The sequence below is a fragment of the Procambarus clarkii genome, chromosome 47 (assembly GCF_040958095.1).
Source record: "Procambarus clarkii isolate CNS0578487 chromosome 47, FALCON_Pclarkii_2.0, whole genome shotgun sequence".
In the NCBI taxonomy this organism is placed as follows: domain Eukaryota; kingdom Metazoa; phylum Arthropoda; class Malacostraca; order Decapoda; family Cambaridae; genus Procambarus; species Procambarus clarkii.
This window is the reverse complement of record NC_091196.1, coordinates 37,447,729-37,465,921: the sequence shown is the minus strand read 5'-3', so window position 1 is coordinate 37,465,921 and position 18,193 is coordinate 37,447,729.

Here is an 18,193-nt window from a genome sequence, read left to right as displayed (position 1 = left end):
CAGAGGCTCAAGAGAGTGATGCAGAGGAGTATGAGCGTGATGCAGAGGCCCGAGAGAGTGATACAGAGGCCTCAAGCGAGGAATTCAGAGGCTGAAGAGAGTGGTGCAGAGGCTCAAGAGAGTGATTCAGAGGCTTACGAGAGTGATGCAGAGGCTTAAGAGAGTGATGCCGAGACTTAAGAGACGGATGCAGAGGATCAAGAGAGGGATGCAGAGGCTCAAGAGAGAGATGAAGAGGCTCAAGAGAGGGATGCAGAGGCTCAAGTGAGGGATGCAGAGGCACAAGAGAAAGATGCAGAGGCTCAAGAGAGGGATGCAGAGGCTAAAGAGAGTGATGCAGAGGCTCAAGAGAGTTCTGCAGAGGCTCAAGAGAGTGATGCATAGGCTTACGAGAGTGATGCAGATGATCAAGAGAGTGATGCAGAGGCTTAAGAGAGTGATGCAGACGCTGAAGAGAGTGATGCATAGGCTCAAGAGAGTGATGCAGAGTCTCAAGAGAGCGATGCAGAGGCTCAAGAGAGGGAAGCAGAGGCTCAAGTGAGGGGATGCAGAGGCATAAGAGTGGAATGCAGAGGCTTTTGAGAGTGATGCACAGGCTCAAGAGAGGGATGCAGAGGCTCAAGAGAGTGATGCAGAGGCTCAAGAGAGTGATGCATAGGCTCAAGAGAGTGATGCAGATGCTTAAGAGAGGGATGCTGAGGCTCAAGAGAAGGATGTAGAGGCTCAAGAGAGTAATGCAGAAGCTCAAGAGAGTGATGCAGAGGCTCAAGAGAGGGATGCAGAGACTTAAGAGAGTGATGCAGAGGCTTAAGGGAGGGATGCAGAGGCTCAAGAGAGGGATGCAGAGGCTCAAGAGAGGGATGCAGAGGCTCAAGAGAGGGAAGCAGAGGCTCAAGTGAGGGGATGCAGAGGCACAAGAGAGGAATGCAGAGGCTCTTGAGAGTGATGCAAAGGCTCAAGAGAGGGATGCAGGAGTTCAAGAGAGGGATGCAGAGGCTCAAGAGAGTGATGCAGAGGCTTAAGAGAGGGATGCAGAGGCTCAAGTGAGTGAAGCAGAGCCTTAGGAGAGGGATGCAGAGGCACAAGAAAATGATGAAGAGGCTCAAGAGAGTGCTGCTGAGGCTCAGGAGAGGGGTGCTGAGGCTCCAGAGATGGATGCAGAGGCTCCAGAGAGTGATGCAGAGGCTGAAGTGAGAGATGCAGAGGCTTAAGAGAGTGACGCAGAGGCTCAAGAGAGTGATGCAGAGGCTTAAGAGAGTGACTCAGAAGCTCAAGAGAGTTATGCAGAGGCTCAAGAGAATGATGTAGAGGCTTAAGAGAAGGATGCAGCGGCCCAAGAGAATGATGCAGAGGCTCAAGGGAGTGATGCAGAGGCTTAAGAGAGTGAAGCAGAGGCTGAAGAGAGTGATGCAGAGGCTTAAGAGAGTGATGCAGACGATAAAGAGAGGGAATCAGAGGCTTAAGAGAGTGTCGCAGAGGCTTACTAGAGTGTTGCAGAGGCTCAAAAGACGGATACAGAGGCTCATGAGAGTGATGCAGAGGCTCAAGAGAGGGATGCATAGGCTTAAGAGTGTTATGCAGAGTCTCATGAGAGTGATGCAGAGGGTTAGGAGAATGATGCAGAGGCTCAAGAGAGTGATGCAGAGGCTTAAGAGAGGGTTGCAGAGGGTCAAGAAAGGGATCCAGAGGCTCAAGAGAGGGGATGCAGAGGCACAAGAGAGGGATGCAGAGGCTCGTCAGAGTGATGCAGAGGCTCAAGAGCGGGATGCATAGGCTTGGGAGAGTAATGCAAAGGCTCACGAGTGGGATGCAGAGGCTCATGAGAGGGATGCAGAGGCTCAAGAGAGTGATGCAGAGGCTTAAAAGACGGATGCAGAGGCTCATGAGAGGGATGCAGAGGCTCAAGTGAGGGATGCAGAGGCACAAGAGAGGGACACAGAGGCTCTTGGGAGTGATGCAGAGGCTCCAGAGAGGGATGCAGAGGCTTAAGAGAGTGATGCAAAGGCTCAAGAGAGGGATGCAGAGCCTTAAGAGAGGGATGCAGAGGCTCAAGAGAGGGATGCAGAGGCTTAAGAGAGTGATGCAAAGGCTTAAGAGAGGGATGCAGAGGCTCATGAGAGGGATGCAGAGGCTCAAGAGATGGATGCAGGAGCTCAAGAGAGAGATGCAGAGGCTCAAGAGAGTAATTCAGAGGCTTACGAGAGTGATGCAGAGGCTCAAGAGAGTGATTCAGAGGCCTACGAGAGTGATGCAGAGGCTTAAGAGAGTGATGCAGATGCTTAAAAGACGGATGAAGAGGCTCATGAGTGGGATGCAGAGGCTAAAGTGAGGGATGCAGAGGCACAAGACAGGGACGCAGAGGCTCTTGAGAGTAATGCAGAGGCTCCAGAGAGGGATGCAGAGGCTTAAGAGAGTGATGCAATGGCTCAAGAGAGGGATGCAGAGGCTTAAGAGAGGGATGCAGAGGCTAAAGAGAGGGATGCAGAGGCTAAAGAGAGGGATGCAGAGGCTTAAGAGAGTGATACAAAGGCTCAAGAGAGGGATGCAGAGGCTCATGAGAGGGATACAGGAGTTTAAGAGTGGGATGCAGAGGCTCAAGAGAGTGATGCAGACGCTTAAGAGAGGGATGCAGAGGCTCAAGAGAGTGATGGTGAGGCTCAAGAGAATGATGAAGAGGCTCAAGAGAGTGCTGCAGAGGCTCAAGAGAGGGATGCTGAGGCTCCAGAGAGGGATGCAGAGGGTGAAGAGAGAGATGCAGAGGCTTAAGAGTGTGATTCAGAGGCTCAAGAGATTGATGCATAGGCTGAAGAGAATGATGTAGAGGCTTAAGAGAGGGATGCAGAGGCTCAAGAGAATGATGCAGAGGCTCAAGAGAGTGATGCAGAGGATCAAGAGAGGGATGCTAAGGCTCCAGAGAAAATAAATAAAATGATGCAAACACATAATTGATTAGAAATTAACCTTAAATACTTCATTTTCAATCAACTATTTGTTTCTCGTTAAAATACTGAGTAAGATATTGAAATGGGAGAAGTTCTGTTTTTATTGCATATATCGACGTTTCAGCCAGATTAGAGCGGTTTTACGTGTACATCTTCCATCGGTAATATAAACGGAAAATCAGGAACATTTTAGTTAATTCTAATGAAAACACATTGATTTTTATCATTTGTATTGGAAACAACATTGACATATGTCTTTTTTTGGATCTAAATAATACGAAACCTCGCTCTATGATTTGAAGTTAAAGTCTTCAAATATGGTAAAATAGTGACTTTTTTCACGTTTTTTATTTAGTGTGATTTTACGTAAATACATTCGTTTTTACCAATTATTCGATACTACTTCATGTTTTCCCACGATATGTGATTTGGCCTTCATATCTCAGAATTTCGCAAATTTTGAATTTTTATCAAGTTTCTTGCATTTTGTTTTGTACTAAAAATCATCGAATTTTGCAATATTTTGACGTTTATCATCCCCATTTCCTTTATGTGATTTAAACAAAATATCATCGAATATGGCATTATTTGTCGTTTTTCCACGTTTTTGTGAATTTTCAGTTTTTTAGTATTAATTCATTAAATATACAATAAAAATGATGCAAATACATAATTGATTAGATAATAACCTTAAATACTTTATTTTCAATCATCTATTTGTTTGTCGTTAAAGTACTGAGTAAGATATTGAAAAGGGGAGAAGTTCGGTTTTTATTGCATATATCGACTTTTCAGCCGGATTAGATCGGTTTTACGTGTACATCTTCCATCGGTAATATAAACGGGAAATCACGAACATTTTAGTTAATTCTAATGAAAACACATTGATTTTTATCATTTGTATTGGAAACAACATTGTCATGTCTTTTTTTTGGATCTAAATAATACGAAACCTCGCTCTATGATTTGAAGTTAAAATCCTCAAATATGGTAAAATAGTGACTTTTTCTCGTTTTTTATGTAGTATGATTTTACGTAAATATATTCGTTTTTACCAATTATTCGATACTTCATGTTTTCTCACGATATGTGATTTGGCCTTCATATCTCAGAATTTCGCAAATTTTGCATTTTATAAAGTTTCTTGCAATTTGTTTTGTACAAAAAAACATCGAATTTTGCAATAATTTGACGTTTATCATCCCCACTTCCTTTGTGATTTAAACAAAAAATCATCGAATTAGGCAATATTTTGCGTTTTTGAACGTTTTTGTGAATTTTTAGTTTATTAGTATTAATTCATTATATATACAATAAAAATGAATATTTAACAAGTTTCTTGCATTTTGTTTTGTACTAAAAATCATCGAATTTTGCAATATTTTGACGTTTATAATCCCCATTTCTTTTATGTGATTTAAACAAAATATCATCGAATATGGCATCATTTTACGTTTTTCTACGTTTTTGTGAATTTTCAGTTTATTAGTATTAATTCATTAAATATACAATAAAAATGATGCAAACACATAATTGATTAGATAATACCCTTAAATACTTTATTTTCAATCATCTATTTGTTTCTCGTTAAAATACTGAGTAAGATATTGAAGAGGGGAGAAGTTCGGTTTTTATTGCATATATCGACTTTTCAGCCAGAATAGAGCGGTTTTACGTGTACATCTTCCATCGGTAATATAAACTGAAAATCAGGAACATTTTAGATAATTCTAATGAAAACACATTGATTTTTATCATTTGTATTGGAAACAATATTGTCATGTCTTTTCTTGGATCTAAAAAATACGAAACCTCGCCTCATGATTCGAAGTTAAAATCCTCATATTTGGTATAATAGTGATTTTTTTCACGTTTTTCATGTAGTTTGATATTACGTATATATATTCGTTTTACCAATATTTCGATACTATTTCATGTAGTATCACGATTGTAGTATGAGGATTTTAACTTCAAATCATAGAGCGAGGTTTCGTATTTTTTTTATAAATAATTAATTTGTTTTTTTATATAATTTTTTTTGTTTATTTCTGATTTTCCGTTTATATTACCGATGGAAGATGTACACGTAAAACCGCTCTATTCCGGCTGAAAAGTCGATATATGCAATAAAAACCGTACTTATCTCCTTTTCAATATCTTACTCAGTATTTTAACGAGAAACAAATAGATGATTGAAAATAAAGTATTTAAGGTTATTGTCTAATCAATTATGTGTTTGCATCATTTTTATTGTATATTTAATGAATTAATACTAATAAACTGAAAATTCACAAAAACGCAGAAAAACGCAAAATATTGCCTAATTCGATGATTTTTTGTTTAAATCACAAAGGAAATGGGGATGATAAACGTCAAATTATTGCAAAATTTGATGATTTTTAGTACAAAACAAATTGCAAGAAACTTGATAAAATGCAAAATTTGCGAAATTCTGAGATATGAAGGCCAAATTACATACCGTGAGAAAACATGAAGTAGTATCGAATAATTGGTAAAAACGAATATATTTACGTAAAATCACACTACATAAAAAACGTGAAAAAAGTCACTATTTTACCATATTTGAGGATTTTAGTTTCAAATCATAGAGCGAGGTTTCGTATTATTTAGATCCAAAAAAAGACATATGACAATGTTGTTTCCAATACAAATGATAAAAATCAATGTGTTTTCATTAAAATTAACTAAAATGTTCCTGATTTTCCGTTTATATTACCGATGGAAGAAGTACACGTAAAACCGCTCTAATCTGGCTGAAACGTCGATATATGCAATATAAACAGAACTTTTCCCCTTTTCAATATCTTACTCGGTATTTTAACGAGAAACAAATAGTTGATTGAAAATTAAGTATTTGAGGTTAATTTCTAATCAATTATGTGTTTGCATCATTTTTATTGTATATTTAATGAATTAATAACAATAAACTGAAAATTCAGAAAAACCTGGAAAAACGGCAAAATATTGCCTAATTCGATGATATTTTGATTAAATCACATAAAGGAAAAGGGGATGATAAACGTCAAAATATTGCTAAATTCGATGATTTTTAGTACGAAACAATATGCAAAAAAACTTGCTTAAAAATGCTATATTATGCAAAATTCTGATATATGAAGGCCAAATCACATATCGTGATACTACATGAAATAGAATCGAAATATTGGTATAAATGAATATATTTACGTAATATCAAACTACATGAAAAACGTGAAAAAAGTCACTATTATACCAAATTTGAGGATTTTAACTTCGAATCATGAGGCGAGGTTTCGTATTATTTATCTCCAAGGAAAGACATATGACAATGTTGTTTCCAATACAAATGATAAAAATCAATGTGTTTTCATTAGAATTAACTAAAATGTTCCTGATTTTCCGTTTATATTACCGATGGAAGAAGTACACGTAAAACCGCTCTATTCCGGCTGAAAAGTCGATTTATGCAATAAAAACCGAACTACTCCCCTTTTCAATATCTTACTCAGTATTTTAACGAGAAATAAATAGATGATTGAAAATGAAGTATTTAAGGTTATTATCTAATCAATTATGTGTTTGCATTACTTTTATTGTATATATAATGAATTAATACAATAAACTGAAAATTCACAAAGACGTGGAAAACGGCAAAATATTGTCTAATTCGATGATATTTTGTTTATATCACATAAAGGAAAAGGGGGGGATGATAAACGTCAAAATATTACTAAATTCGATGATTTTTAGTACGAAACAAAATGCAAGAAAACTTGCCTAAAATGCAATATTATGCGAAATTCTGAGATATGAAAGCCAAATCACATATCGTGATAGTACATGAAATAGTATCGAAATATTGGTAAAAATGAATATATTTACGTAATATCAAACTACATGAAAAACGTGAAAAAATTCATTATTATACCAAATTTGAGGATTTTAACTTCGAATAATGAGGCGAGGTTTCATATTATTTATATCCAAGAGAAGACATATGACAATGTTGTTTCCAATACAAATGATAAAAATCAATGTGTTTTCATTACAATTAACTAAAATGTTCCTGATTTTCCGTTTATATTACCGATGGAAGATGTACACGTAAAACCGCTCTAATCCGGGTGAAACGTGTTATATATGCAATAAAAACAGAACTTCTCCCCTTTTCAATATCTTTCTCAGTATTTTAACGAGAAACAAATAGTTGATTGAAAATGAAGTATTTAAGGTTAATTTCTAATCAATTATGTGTTTGCATCATTTTTATTGTATATATTTAATGAATTAATAACAATAAACTGAAAATTCAGAAAAACGTGGAAAAACGGCAAAATATTGCATAATTCGATGATATTTTGATTAAATCACATAAAGGAAAAGGGGATGATGAACGTCAAAATATTGCTAAATTCGATGATTTTTCGTACGAAACAAAATGCAAGAAAACTTGCTTAAAATGCAATATTATGCGAAATTCTGAGATTTGAAGGCCAAATCACATATCGTGACACTATATGAAATAGTATCGAAAAATTGGTAAAATTAATATATTTACGTAATATCAAACTATATGAAAAACGTGAAAAAAGTCACTATTATACCAAATTTGAGGATTTTAACTTCGAATCATGAAGCGAGGTTTCGTATTATTTAAATCCAAGAAAAGACATATGACAATGTTGTTTCCAATTCAAATGATAAAAATCAATGTGTTTTCATTAGAATTAACTAAAATGTTCCTGATTTTCCGTTTATATTACCGATATAAGATGTACACGTAAAACCGCTCCATTCCGGCTGAAAAGTCGATAAATGCAATAAAAACCGAACTTCTCCCCTTTTCAATATCTTACTCAGTATTTTAACGAGAAACAAATAGATGATTGAAAATGAAGTATTTAAGGTTAATTTCAAATCAATTATGTGTTTGCATCATTTTTATCGTATATTTAATGAATTAATAACAATAAACGGAAAATTCACAAAAACGTGGAAAAACTGCAAAATATTGCCTAATTCGATGATATTTTGTTTATACCACATAAAGGAAAAGGGGGATGATAAACGTCAAAATATTATTAAATTTGATGATTTTTAGTACGAAACAAAAATCAAGAAAACTTGCTTAAAATGCAATATTATCCCTCTGCATCCCTCTCTTGAGCCTCTGCATCATTCTCTTAAGCCTCTGCATCACTCTCGTAAGCCTCTGCATTCCTCACTTTAGCCTCTGCATCCCTCTCATGAGCCTCTGCATCCCTCTCTTGTGCCTTTACCTCACTCGCTTAAGCCTCTGCATCCCTCTCTTGAACTCCTGCATCCCTCTCAGGAGTTCTGCATCCCTCACATGAGCCTTTGCATCACCCTCTAAAGCCTCTGCATCCCTCTCCTGAGCCTCTGCGTCATTCTCAAGAGCCTCTGCATCACTCTCTTCAGCCTCTGCATCCCTCTCTCGAGCCTCTGCATCACTCTTTTCAGGCTCTGCATCACTCTTTTGAGCCTCTACATCCCTCTCTTGAGCCTCTGCATCCCTCTCCTGAGCCTCTGCATCACTCCCTTGAGCCACTGCATCACTATTTTGAGCCTCTGCATCACTCTCTTGAGCCTCTGCATCCTTCTCTTATGCCTCTGGATCTCTCTCCTGATCATCTGCATCACTCTCGTAAGCCTCTGCATCACTCTCTTGAGCCTCTGTATAACTCTCTTGAGCCTCTGCATCACACTCTTGAGCCTCTGCATCCCTCTCTTCAGCCTGTGCAACACTCTCTTCAGCCTCTGCATCACTCTCTTAAGCCTCTGAATCAATCTCTTGAAACCTCTGCATCACTCTCTCGAGCCTCTGCATCACTCTCTTGATCCTCTGCATCACTATCCTGAGCCTCTGCATCACTCTCTTGAGCCTCTGCATCAGTCTCTAGAGCCTCTGCATCACTCTCTTCAGCCTCTGCATCACTCTCGTAAGCCTCTGCTTCCCTCTCTTGATCCTCTGCATCCCTCGCTTGGGACTCTTGCATCACTCTCTTGGGCCTTTGCATCCCTCTCTTGAGCCTCTGCATCCCTCTCTTAAGCCTTTGCATCACTCTCTTAAGCCTCTGCATCACTCTCGTAAGTTTCTGAATCACTCTCTTGAGCCTCTGCATCACTCTCTTGAACCCTTGCATCCCTCTCTTGAGCCGCTGTATCACTCTCTTGAGCCTCTGCATCCATCTCTTCATCCTCTGCTTCGCTCTCTTGAGCCTCTGCATCACTCTCTTGAGCCTCTGCATCACTCTCTTATGCCTCTGCAACACTCTCTTGATCCTCTGCATCACTCTCTTGAGCCTCGGCATCACTCTCTTTGAGCCTCTACATCATTCTCTTAAGCCACTCCATCCCTCTCTTGAGCCTCTGCATCACTCTCTTGGGCCTCTGCTTCCCCTTCCTTTAGCCTCTGCATCCCTCTCTTGAGCCTCAGCATCTCTCTCCTACGCCTTTGCCACACTCACTTAAACCTCTGCATCACTCTCGTATGCCTCTGCATCGCTCTCTTGAGCCTCTGCATCACTCACTGAAACCTCTAATCACTCACTTAAGCCTCTGCATCACTCCCGTAAGCCTCTGAATCACTCTCTTAAGCCTCTGCATCCCTCTCTCGATCCTCTGGATCACTCGCTTGAGCCGCTGCATAACTCTCATGAGCCTCCGCAACGCACTCTTCAGCCTCTGCATCACTCTCTTCAGCCTCTGCATCACTCTCTTAATCCTCTGCATCACTCTCTTAAGCCTCTGCATCACTCTCGTAAGCCTTTGCATCACTCTCTTAATCCTCTGCATCACTCTCTTCATCCTCTGTATCCCTCTCTTAAGCCTCTGCATCACTCTCTTAAGCCTCTGCATCACTCTCGTAAGCCTCTGAATCACTCTATTGGGCCTCTTCATCATTCTCCTGAGCCTCTGAATCCCTCTATTAAGCCTCTGCATCCCTCTCTTAAGCCTCTGCATCCCTCTCTTGAACTCCTGCATCCCTCTCATGAGCCTCTGCATCCCTCTCTTGAGCCTTTGTATCACTCTCGTATGCCTCTGCATCCCTCGCATGAGCCTCTGCATCCCTCTTGTGTGACTCTGCATCCCTCACTTGAGCCTCTGCATCCGTCTCTTCAGCCTCTGCATCCCTCTCTTGAGTCTCTGCATCCCTCTCCTAAGCCTCTGCATCACTCTCGTAAGCCTCTGAATCACTCTCTTGAGCCTCTGCATCACTCTCTTGAGCCCCTGCATCCCTCTCTTCAGCCTCTGCATCCCTCTCTTGAGCCTATAAATCATTCTCTTAGGCCTCTGCATCACTCTCTTGAGCCTCTGCATCACTCTCTTCAGCATCTGCATCCCTCTCTTAAGCCTCTGCATCACTCTCTTGAGCCTGTGCATCCCTCTCTTGAGCCTCTGCATCCCTCTCTTGAACTCCAGCATCCCTCTCATGAGCCTCTGCATCCCTCTCTTGAGCCTTTGTATCACTCTCTTAAGCCTCTGCATCCCTCTCTTGAGCCCCTTCATCCTCCTCTTGAGCCTCTTCATCGCTCTCATGAGCCTCTGCATCCCTCTCTTAAGCCTCTGCATCACTCTCGTAAGCCTCTGCACCATTCTCTTTAGCCTCTGCATCCCTCTCTTGAGCCTCAGCATCACTTTCTTCAGCCTCTACATCCCTCTCTTGAGCCTATAAATCATTCTCTTAGGCCTCTGCATCACTCTCTTGAGCCTCTGCATCACTCTCTTGAGCCTCTGCATCACTCTCTTAAGCCTCTACATCCCTCTCTTTTGGCTGTGCATCACTCTCTTGAGCCTCTACATCACTCTATTGAGCCACTGCATCACTCTCTTGAGCCTCTGCATCACTCTCTTGAGCATATGCATCCCTCTCTTAAGCCTCTGCATCACTCTCTTGAGCCTCTGCGTCACTCTCGTAAGCCTCTGCATCACTCTCTTGAGTCTCTGCATAACTCTTTTTAGCCTCTGCATCATTCTCTTAAGCCTCTGCATCACTCTCTTAAGCCTCTGCATCACTCTCGTATGCCTCTGAATCACTCTCTTGAGCCTCTGCATCACTCTCTTGAGCCCATGCATCCCTCTCTTCAGCCTCGGCATCACCCATTTAGGCCTCTGCATCCGTCTCTTGAACTCCTGCATCCCTTTCCTGAGCCTCTGCACCGCTCTATATAGCCTCTCCAATCCGCTCCTAAACCTCTGCATCACTCTTTTAAGCCTTTGCATCACTCTCGTAAGCCTCTGCATCATTCTCTTGAGCCTCTGCATCCCTCGCTTGAGCCTCTGCATCACTCTCTTGAGCCTCTGCATCCCTCTCTTGAGCCTCTGCATCATTCTCTTGAGCCTCTGCATCACTCCCTAGAGCCTCTGCATCACTCTCTTGATCCTCTGCATCAGTCTCGTAAACCTCTGCATCACTCTCTTGAGTCTCTGCATAACTCTTTTTTTGCCTCAGCATCACTCTCTTGAGCCTCTGCATCCCTCTCTTAGGCCTCTACATCACTCTCTTGAGCCTCTGCATCACTCTCTTTAGCCTCTGCATCACTCTCTTAAGCCTCTACATCCTTCTCTTTTGCCTGTGCATCACTATCTTGAGCCTCTACATCACTCTATTGAGCCTCTGCATCACTCTCTTGAGCCTCTACATCACTCTCAGGCTCAAGAGAGTGATGCAGAGGCTCAAGAGAGTGATGCATAGGCTAAAAAGAGTTATGCAGAGACTTAAGAGAGTGATGCAGAGGTTTAAGTGAGTGATGCAGAGGATCAAGAGAGTGATGCAGAGGCTTAAGAGAGGGATGCAGAGGCTCAAGTGCGGGATGCAGAGGCTCAAGAGAGGGATGTAGGAACTCAAGAGAGTGATGCAGAGGCTCAAGAGAGTGATTCAGAGGCTCAAGAGAGTGATGCAGATGATCAAGAGATGGAGGCAGAGGCTTAAGAGAGGGATGCATAGGCTTGGGAGAATTATGTAGAGGATTAAGAGAGGGATGCAGAGGCTCAAGAGAATGATGCAGTGGCTCAAGAGAGTGATGCAGAGGATCAAGAGAGTGATGCAGAGGCAAAAGAGAGTGATGCAGCGGATCAAGAGAGTGATGCAGAGGCTCAAGAGAGTGATGCAGAGGATCAAGAGAGTGATGCAGAGGCTCAAGAGAGTGATGCAGAGGATCAAGAGAGGGAATCAGAGGCTTAAGAGAGTGATGCGGAGGCTTAAGAGAGTGATGCAGAGGCTTACGAGAGTGTTGCAGAGGCTCAAGAGAGGGATGCAGAGGCTGAAGAGAGTGATGCAGAGGCTCAAGAGAATTATGCAGAGGCTCAAGAGAGTGATGCAGAGGCTTAGGAGAATGATGCATTGGCTCAAGAGAGTGATGCAGAGGCTTAAGAGAGTGATGCAGAGGCTTAAGAGAGGGATGCAGAGGCTCAAGAGAGGGATGCAGAGGCTCAAGAGAGGGATGCAGAGGCTCAAGAGATGGAAGCAGAGGCTCAAGTGAGGGGATGCAGAGGCACAAGAGAGGGATGCAGAGGCTCTAGAGAGTGATACTACAGGGAGGGTTTGGGCAAAATGTGATCCATCGCCGCTTTCAGTAATTGGCATATTTTCGGTATGAAAAGTCGTAATTTCAAACTGCGAATACATGCAGAAAGCCAAAATTTGGCTCCTAAATAGGGCTCAAGGGTTGAATTGGGGATGTTTGAGATATTTTGAAAACTGAAGGGAGGGCCTGGGTAAAATGTGGTCCATCGCCGCACTCAGTAATTGGCATATTTTCGGTATAAAATGAAATAATTTCAAACTGCGAACACGTGCAGAGACCCCGAATTTGGCTCCAAAATATGGCTCAAGCGTCGAATTTGGGATGTTTGGGATATTTTGAAAACTGCAGGAAGGGTTTGGGCAAAATGTGATCCATCGCCGCTTTCAGTATTTGTCATGTTTTCGTTATAAAATATCTTAATTTCAAACAGCGAATATGTGCAGAGAGCCCGAATTTGGCTCCAAAATATATCTCATGGGTCGAATTTGGGATGTTTGGAATATTTTGCAAACTGCCGGGGGGTTTGGGCAAAATGTGACCCATCGCTGCTTTCAGTAATTGGCTTATTTTCAAGCGTCAAATTTGAGATGTTTGGGATAAAAAGTCATAATTTCAAACTGCGAATACATGCAGAGAGCCAGAAATTAGCTCCAAAATAATTCTCAAGGGTCGAATTTTGGATGTTTGGGATATTTTGAAAACTACAGGGAAGGTTTGGGCAAAATGTGATCCATCGACGCTCTCAGTAATTGGCATATTTTCGGTATAAAAACTCGTAATTTCAAACTGCGAATACGTGCAGAGAGCTAGAATTTGGCTCCAAAATATGGCTCAAGCGTTGAATTTGGGATGTTTGGGATATTTTGGAAACAGCAGGGAGGGTTTGGGAAAAAAGTGATCCATCGCAGGTTTCAGTAATTGGCATATTTTCGGTATAAAAGTCGTAATTTCAAACTGGGAATACATGCAGAGAGCCCGAATTTGGCTCCAAAATATGGCTCAAGCGTCGCATTTGGGATGTTTGCTATATTTTGAAAACTACAGGGAGGGTTTGGGCAAAATATGATCCATCGCTGCTCTCAGTAAATGGCATATTTCCGGTATAAAAAGACGTAATTTCAAACTGCGAATACGTGCAGAGAGCCCAAATTTGGTTTCAAAATATGGCTCAAGCGTCGATTTTTGGGATGTTTGGGATATTTTGAAAACTGCAGGGGGGGGGGGCAAAATGTGACCTATCGCTGCTCTCAGTAATTGAGATATTTTCGGTATAAAAAGTAGTAATTTCAAACTGCGTATACGTGCAGAGAGCTAGAATTTGGCTCCAAAATATGGCCCAAACGTTGAATTTGGGATATTTGGGATAATTTGAAAACTGCAGAGAGGGTTTCGTCAAAATGTGATCCATCGCTGCTTTCAGTAATTGGCATATTTTCGGTATAAAAAGTCGTAATTTCAAACAATGAATACATGCAGAAAGCCAAAATTTGCTCCAAAATATGGCTCAAGGGTCGAATTTGTGATGTTTAGGATATTTTGTAAACTGCAGGGAGGGTTTGGGCAAAATGTGATCCATCGCCGCTTTCAGTAATTGGCATATTTTCGGTATAAAAGTCGTAATTTCAAACTGCGAATACGTGCAGAGAGCCCGAATTTGGCTCGAAAATATGGCTCAAACGTCGAATTTGGGATGTTTGGGATATTTTAAAAACTGCAGGGAGGGTTTGGGCAAAATGATATCCATCGCCGCTTTCAGTAATTGTCATGTTTTCGGTATAAAAAGTCGTAATTTCAAACAGCGAATAAGCGCAGAAAGCCAGAATTTGGCTCCAAAATATGGCTCAAGCGTCGAATTTGGGATGTTTGGGATATTTTGAAAACTGCAGGGGGGGGGGGGTTTGGCCGAATTGTGACCCATCGCTGCTTTCAGTAATTGACATATTTTCGGTATAAAAAGTCGTTTTTCAAACTGCGAATACGTGCAGAAAGCCAGAATTCGGCTAGAAAATATGACTCAAGGGTCGAATTTGGGATGTTTGGGATATTTTTAAAACTGCAGGGAGGGTTTGGGAATAATGTGATCCATCGCCGCTTTCTGTAATTGGCATATTTTCAGTATAAAAGTCATAATTTCAAACTGCGAATACGTGCAGAGAGCCAGAATTTGACTCCAAAATAAGGCTCCAGGGACGAATTTGGGATGTTTGGGATATTTTGAAACTTGCAGGGGGGGGGAAGGGGGGGGGGGGGGTTTGGACAAAATGTGACCCATCGCCGCTCTCAGTAATTGGCATATTTTCGGTATAAAAAGTCGAAATTTCAAACAGTGAATACGTGCAGAGAGCCCGAATTTGGCTTCAAAATATCGCTCAAGCGTAGTATTTGGGATGTTGGGATATTTTGCAAACTGCCGGTGGGTTTGGGCAAAATGTGACCCATCGCTGCTTTCAGTAATTGGCTTATTTTCAAGCGTCAAATTTGGGATGTTTGGGATAAAAAGTCAGAATTTAATGATCGGTCCATTTACCCGACCCGACGATTTACCCGACGGTTTACTCGACGATTTACCCGACAGTTTACAATGACGGTTTACCCGAAGGTTTACTCGACGGTTTACCAGAAGGTTTACTCGACGGTTTACAATGACGATTTACCCAACGGTTTACAATGACGGTTTACAATGACGGTTTACCCGACGGTTTACAATGACGGTTTAACCGTCGGTTTACCCGACGGTTTACAAAGACGGTTTACCTGCCGCTTTACCCTGACAGTTTACCTGACGTGTTTAGTTTACAGTTTTCACGTCAGTTATCATGAGAACAGATTTTAGACTATTTTATTTTATTTATTCGACGACTTACACGACGGGTAAACCCCGTCGGGTTTACCTGTCGGGTTTACCCGTTTTTACACGGGTAAAAAACGGGTAAAAATTATCCGACGATTTACGCGACGATTTATCCGACGATTTATCCGACGATTTATCCGACGATTTACGCGACGATTTATCCGTTATTATTCATTCGGCGATACATTCGGCGATACATTCGGCGCGTTATTTATTCAATTTTATTTATTCATTTTTATTTATTTATTTTTATTTATTTATGACCCGACCTGACCCGACCCGACCTGACCCGACCCGACCTGACCCGACACGACCTGACCCGACACGACCTGACCCGACACGACCTGACCCGACACGACCTGACCCGACACGACCTGACCCGACACGACCTGACCCGACACGATCTGACCCGACACGATCTGACCCGACACGACCTGACCCGACACGACCTGACCCGACACGACCCGACACGACCCGACCCGACACGACCCGACCCGACACGACCCGACCCGACACGACACGACCTGACACGACACGACCGGACACGACCTGACACGACACGACCTTGCACGACACGACCTGACACGACACGATCTGACACGACACGACCTGACACGACACGACCTCGCCTTACCTAATCTAACTCGGGTCCAGGTGTGGGTCCGTGGGCCCCCGGACTTCCACCCTTCCCCACATCCCAGGGTCAGGTCAGGTCAGGTCAAGTTTTAGCTACCCAGAGACCTCACAGTCGAGATGGACGGACGCAGCTACAGGACGGGACACTCACAAATCTGTGCCCTGTAGTTACACCGTTTTGACAGACTCGAACACACGTCAGTTCTCATGAGAACAGATTCCCATCCGACTAGGCCATTCTGGGGTCGCCAAGTTTTCCAAAGCTGGTTCTTATATTTATATTGAGTAATTTGGTAACATGTCGTCGGCGGTTTAATGCTCCAATATTCCAGCTGAACAAAATATTTATTTGGCTGCAACAGTTAACTTTGATACGTTTGAGTAAATAATATCTGTAATTATTGTATTTGGGCGTTAATATACAGGGTAAGGCTCCGACGTAAATTTGCCTGGCGTGGATGGGTTTTTGTTTGGGCTATTTGAGGAGGAGGAGGAGGATGACGTCTTGACTGGAAGCTGAAGGGGGAGTGTGAAGCCCAGAAGGAGACCAACACGTTGATAACTTAGACATTATTGAGGGCATTTTTCGACATTTAAATTAGTAAACACGGAAGTAAAATTTAAAGAGAGAAACTCGAGTGTTTTTTTGACTCATGAAGGTTAATAATTTTCTAACTTTTATGGTACTGAAAGGGACTATTTTACCTTTGTGAGAGAAGTTGTAGGAATTGTGGTAAGTTATTAGTTAGAAAAAAAAGGCAATCAACATTGTAAGAGTTTTTTCTCCTTATCTGCAGAGTAGGAGTGAGGACAGCTAATTTATACAAACAGACTGTTACCGTTCTCTCGCTGTTTCTCTCTCTGATCTTCCTCTGATCTTCCTCTCTTCTGTTCTCTTTCTGACTTTGTATGTTATGCCTGTTTCTTTCTCTGTATTTCTGCCTCTCTCGCTCTCCCATGATACCAGTTCACAACATGCTGACTGACTCCTGGCTACCAATTTACTGCTAGGTGAACAGATGCATTTAATGAGAGGAAATGTGCCCAAGCATTTTATGTCGTGAACGGCTTAGTAGGTCCAATTACTACCCTACCCCACGATACAACCCCACAACATCCCTCTCTTAAGCCGCTACATCATTCTCTTGAGCCTCTGCATCACTCTCTTGAGCCTCTGCATCACTCTCTTAGGCCTGTGCATCACTCTCTTAAGACTCTGCATCTCTCTCTTTAGCCTCTGCATCACTCTCTTGAGCCTCTGCATCATTCTCCTAAGCCTCTGCATCACTCTCTTGAGCCTCTGCATCACTCTCTTAAGCCTCTGCATCACTCTCTTGAGCCTCTGTATCCATTTCTTAAGCCTCTGCATCACTCTCTTAAACCTCTGCATCACTCTCTTTAGCCTCTGCATCACTCTCTTCAGGCTCCGCAACCCTCTCTTGAGCCTCTGCATCATCCTCCTAAGCCTCAGCATCACTCACTTTAGCCTCTGCATCTTACTCTTGAGCCTCTGCATCCCTCTCTTGAGCCTCTGCATCATTCCCCTAAGCCTCTTCATCACACTCTTGAGCATCTGCATCACTTTTTGGAGCCTCTGCATCCCTCTCTTAATTTCGAAATTTCGAAATTGAAATTGAAATTTATTGAAATTTGATTACTTAATTGAAATTCCGACTTTTTATACCGAAAATATGCCAATTACTGAGAGCGGCGATGGGTCACATTTTGTCCACCCCCCCCCCCCCCCACCTGCACGTTTCAAAATATCCTAAACATCCCAAATTCGTCCCTGGAGCCTTATTTTGGAGTCAAATTCTGGCTCTCTGCACGTATTCGCAGTTTGAAATTACGACTTTTTATACTGAAAATATGCCAATTACTGAAAGCAGCGATGCGTCACATTTTGCCCAAACCCTCCCTGCAGTTTCCAAAATATCCTAAACATCACAAATTCGACCCTTGAGCCATATTTTGGAGCCAAATTTTGGCTTTCTGCATGTATTCGTTGTTTGAAATTACGACTTTTTATACCGAAAATATGCCAATTACTGAAAGCAGCGATGGATCACATTTTGACGAAACCCTCTCTGCAGTTTTTAAATTATCCTAAATATCCCAAATTCAACGTTTGGGCCATATTTTGGAGCCAAATTCTAGCTCTCTGCACGTATACGCAGTTTGAAATTACCACTTTTTATACCGAAAATATGTCAATT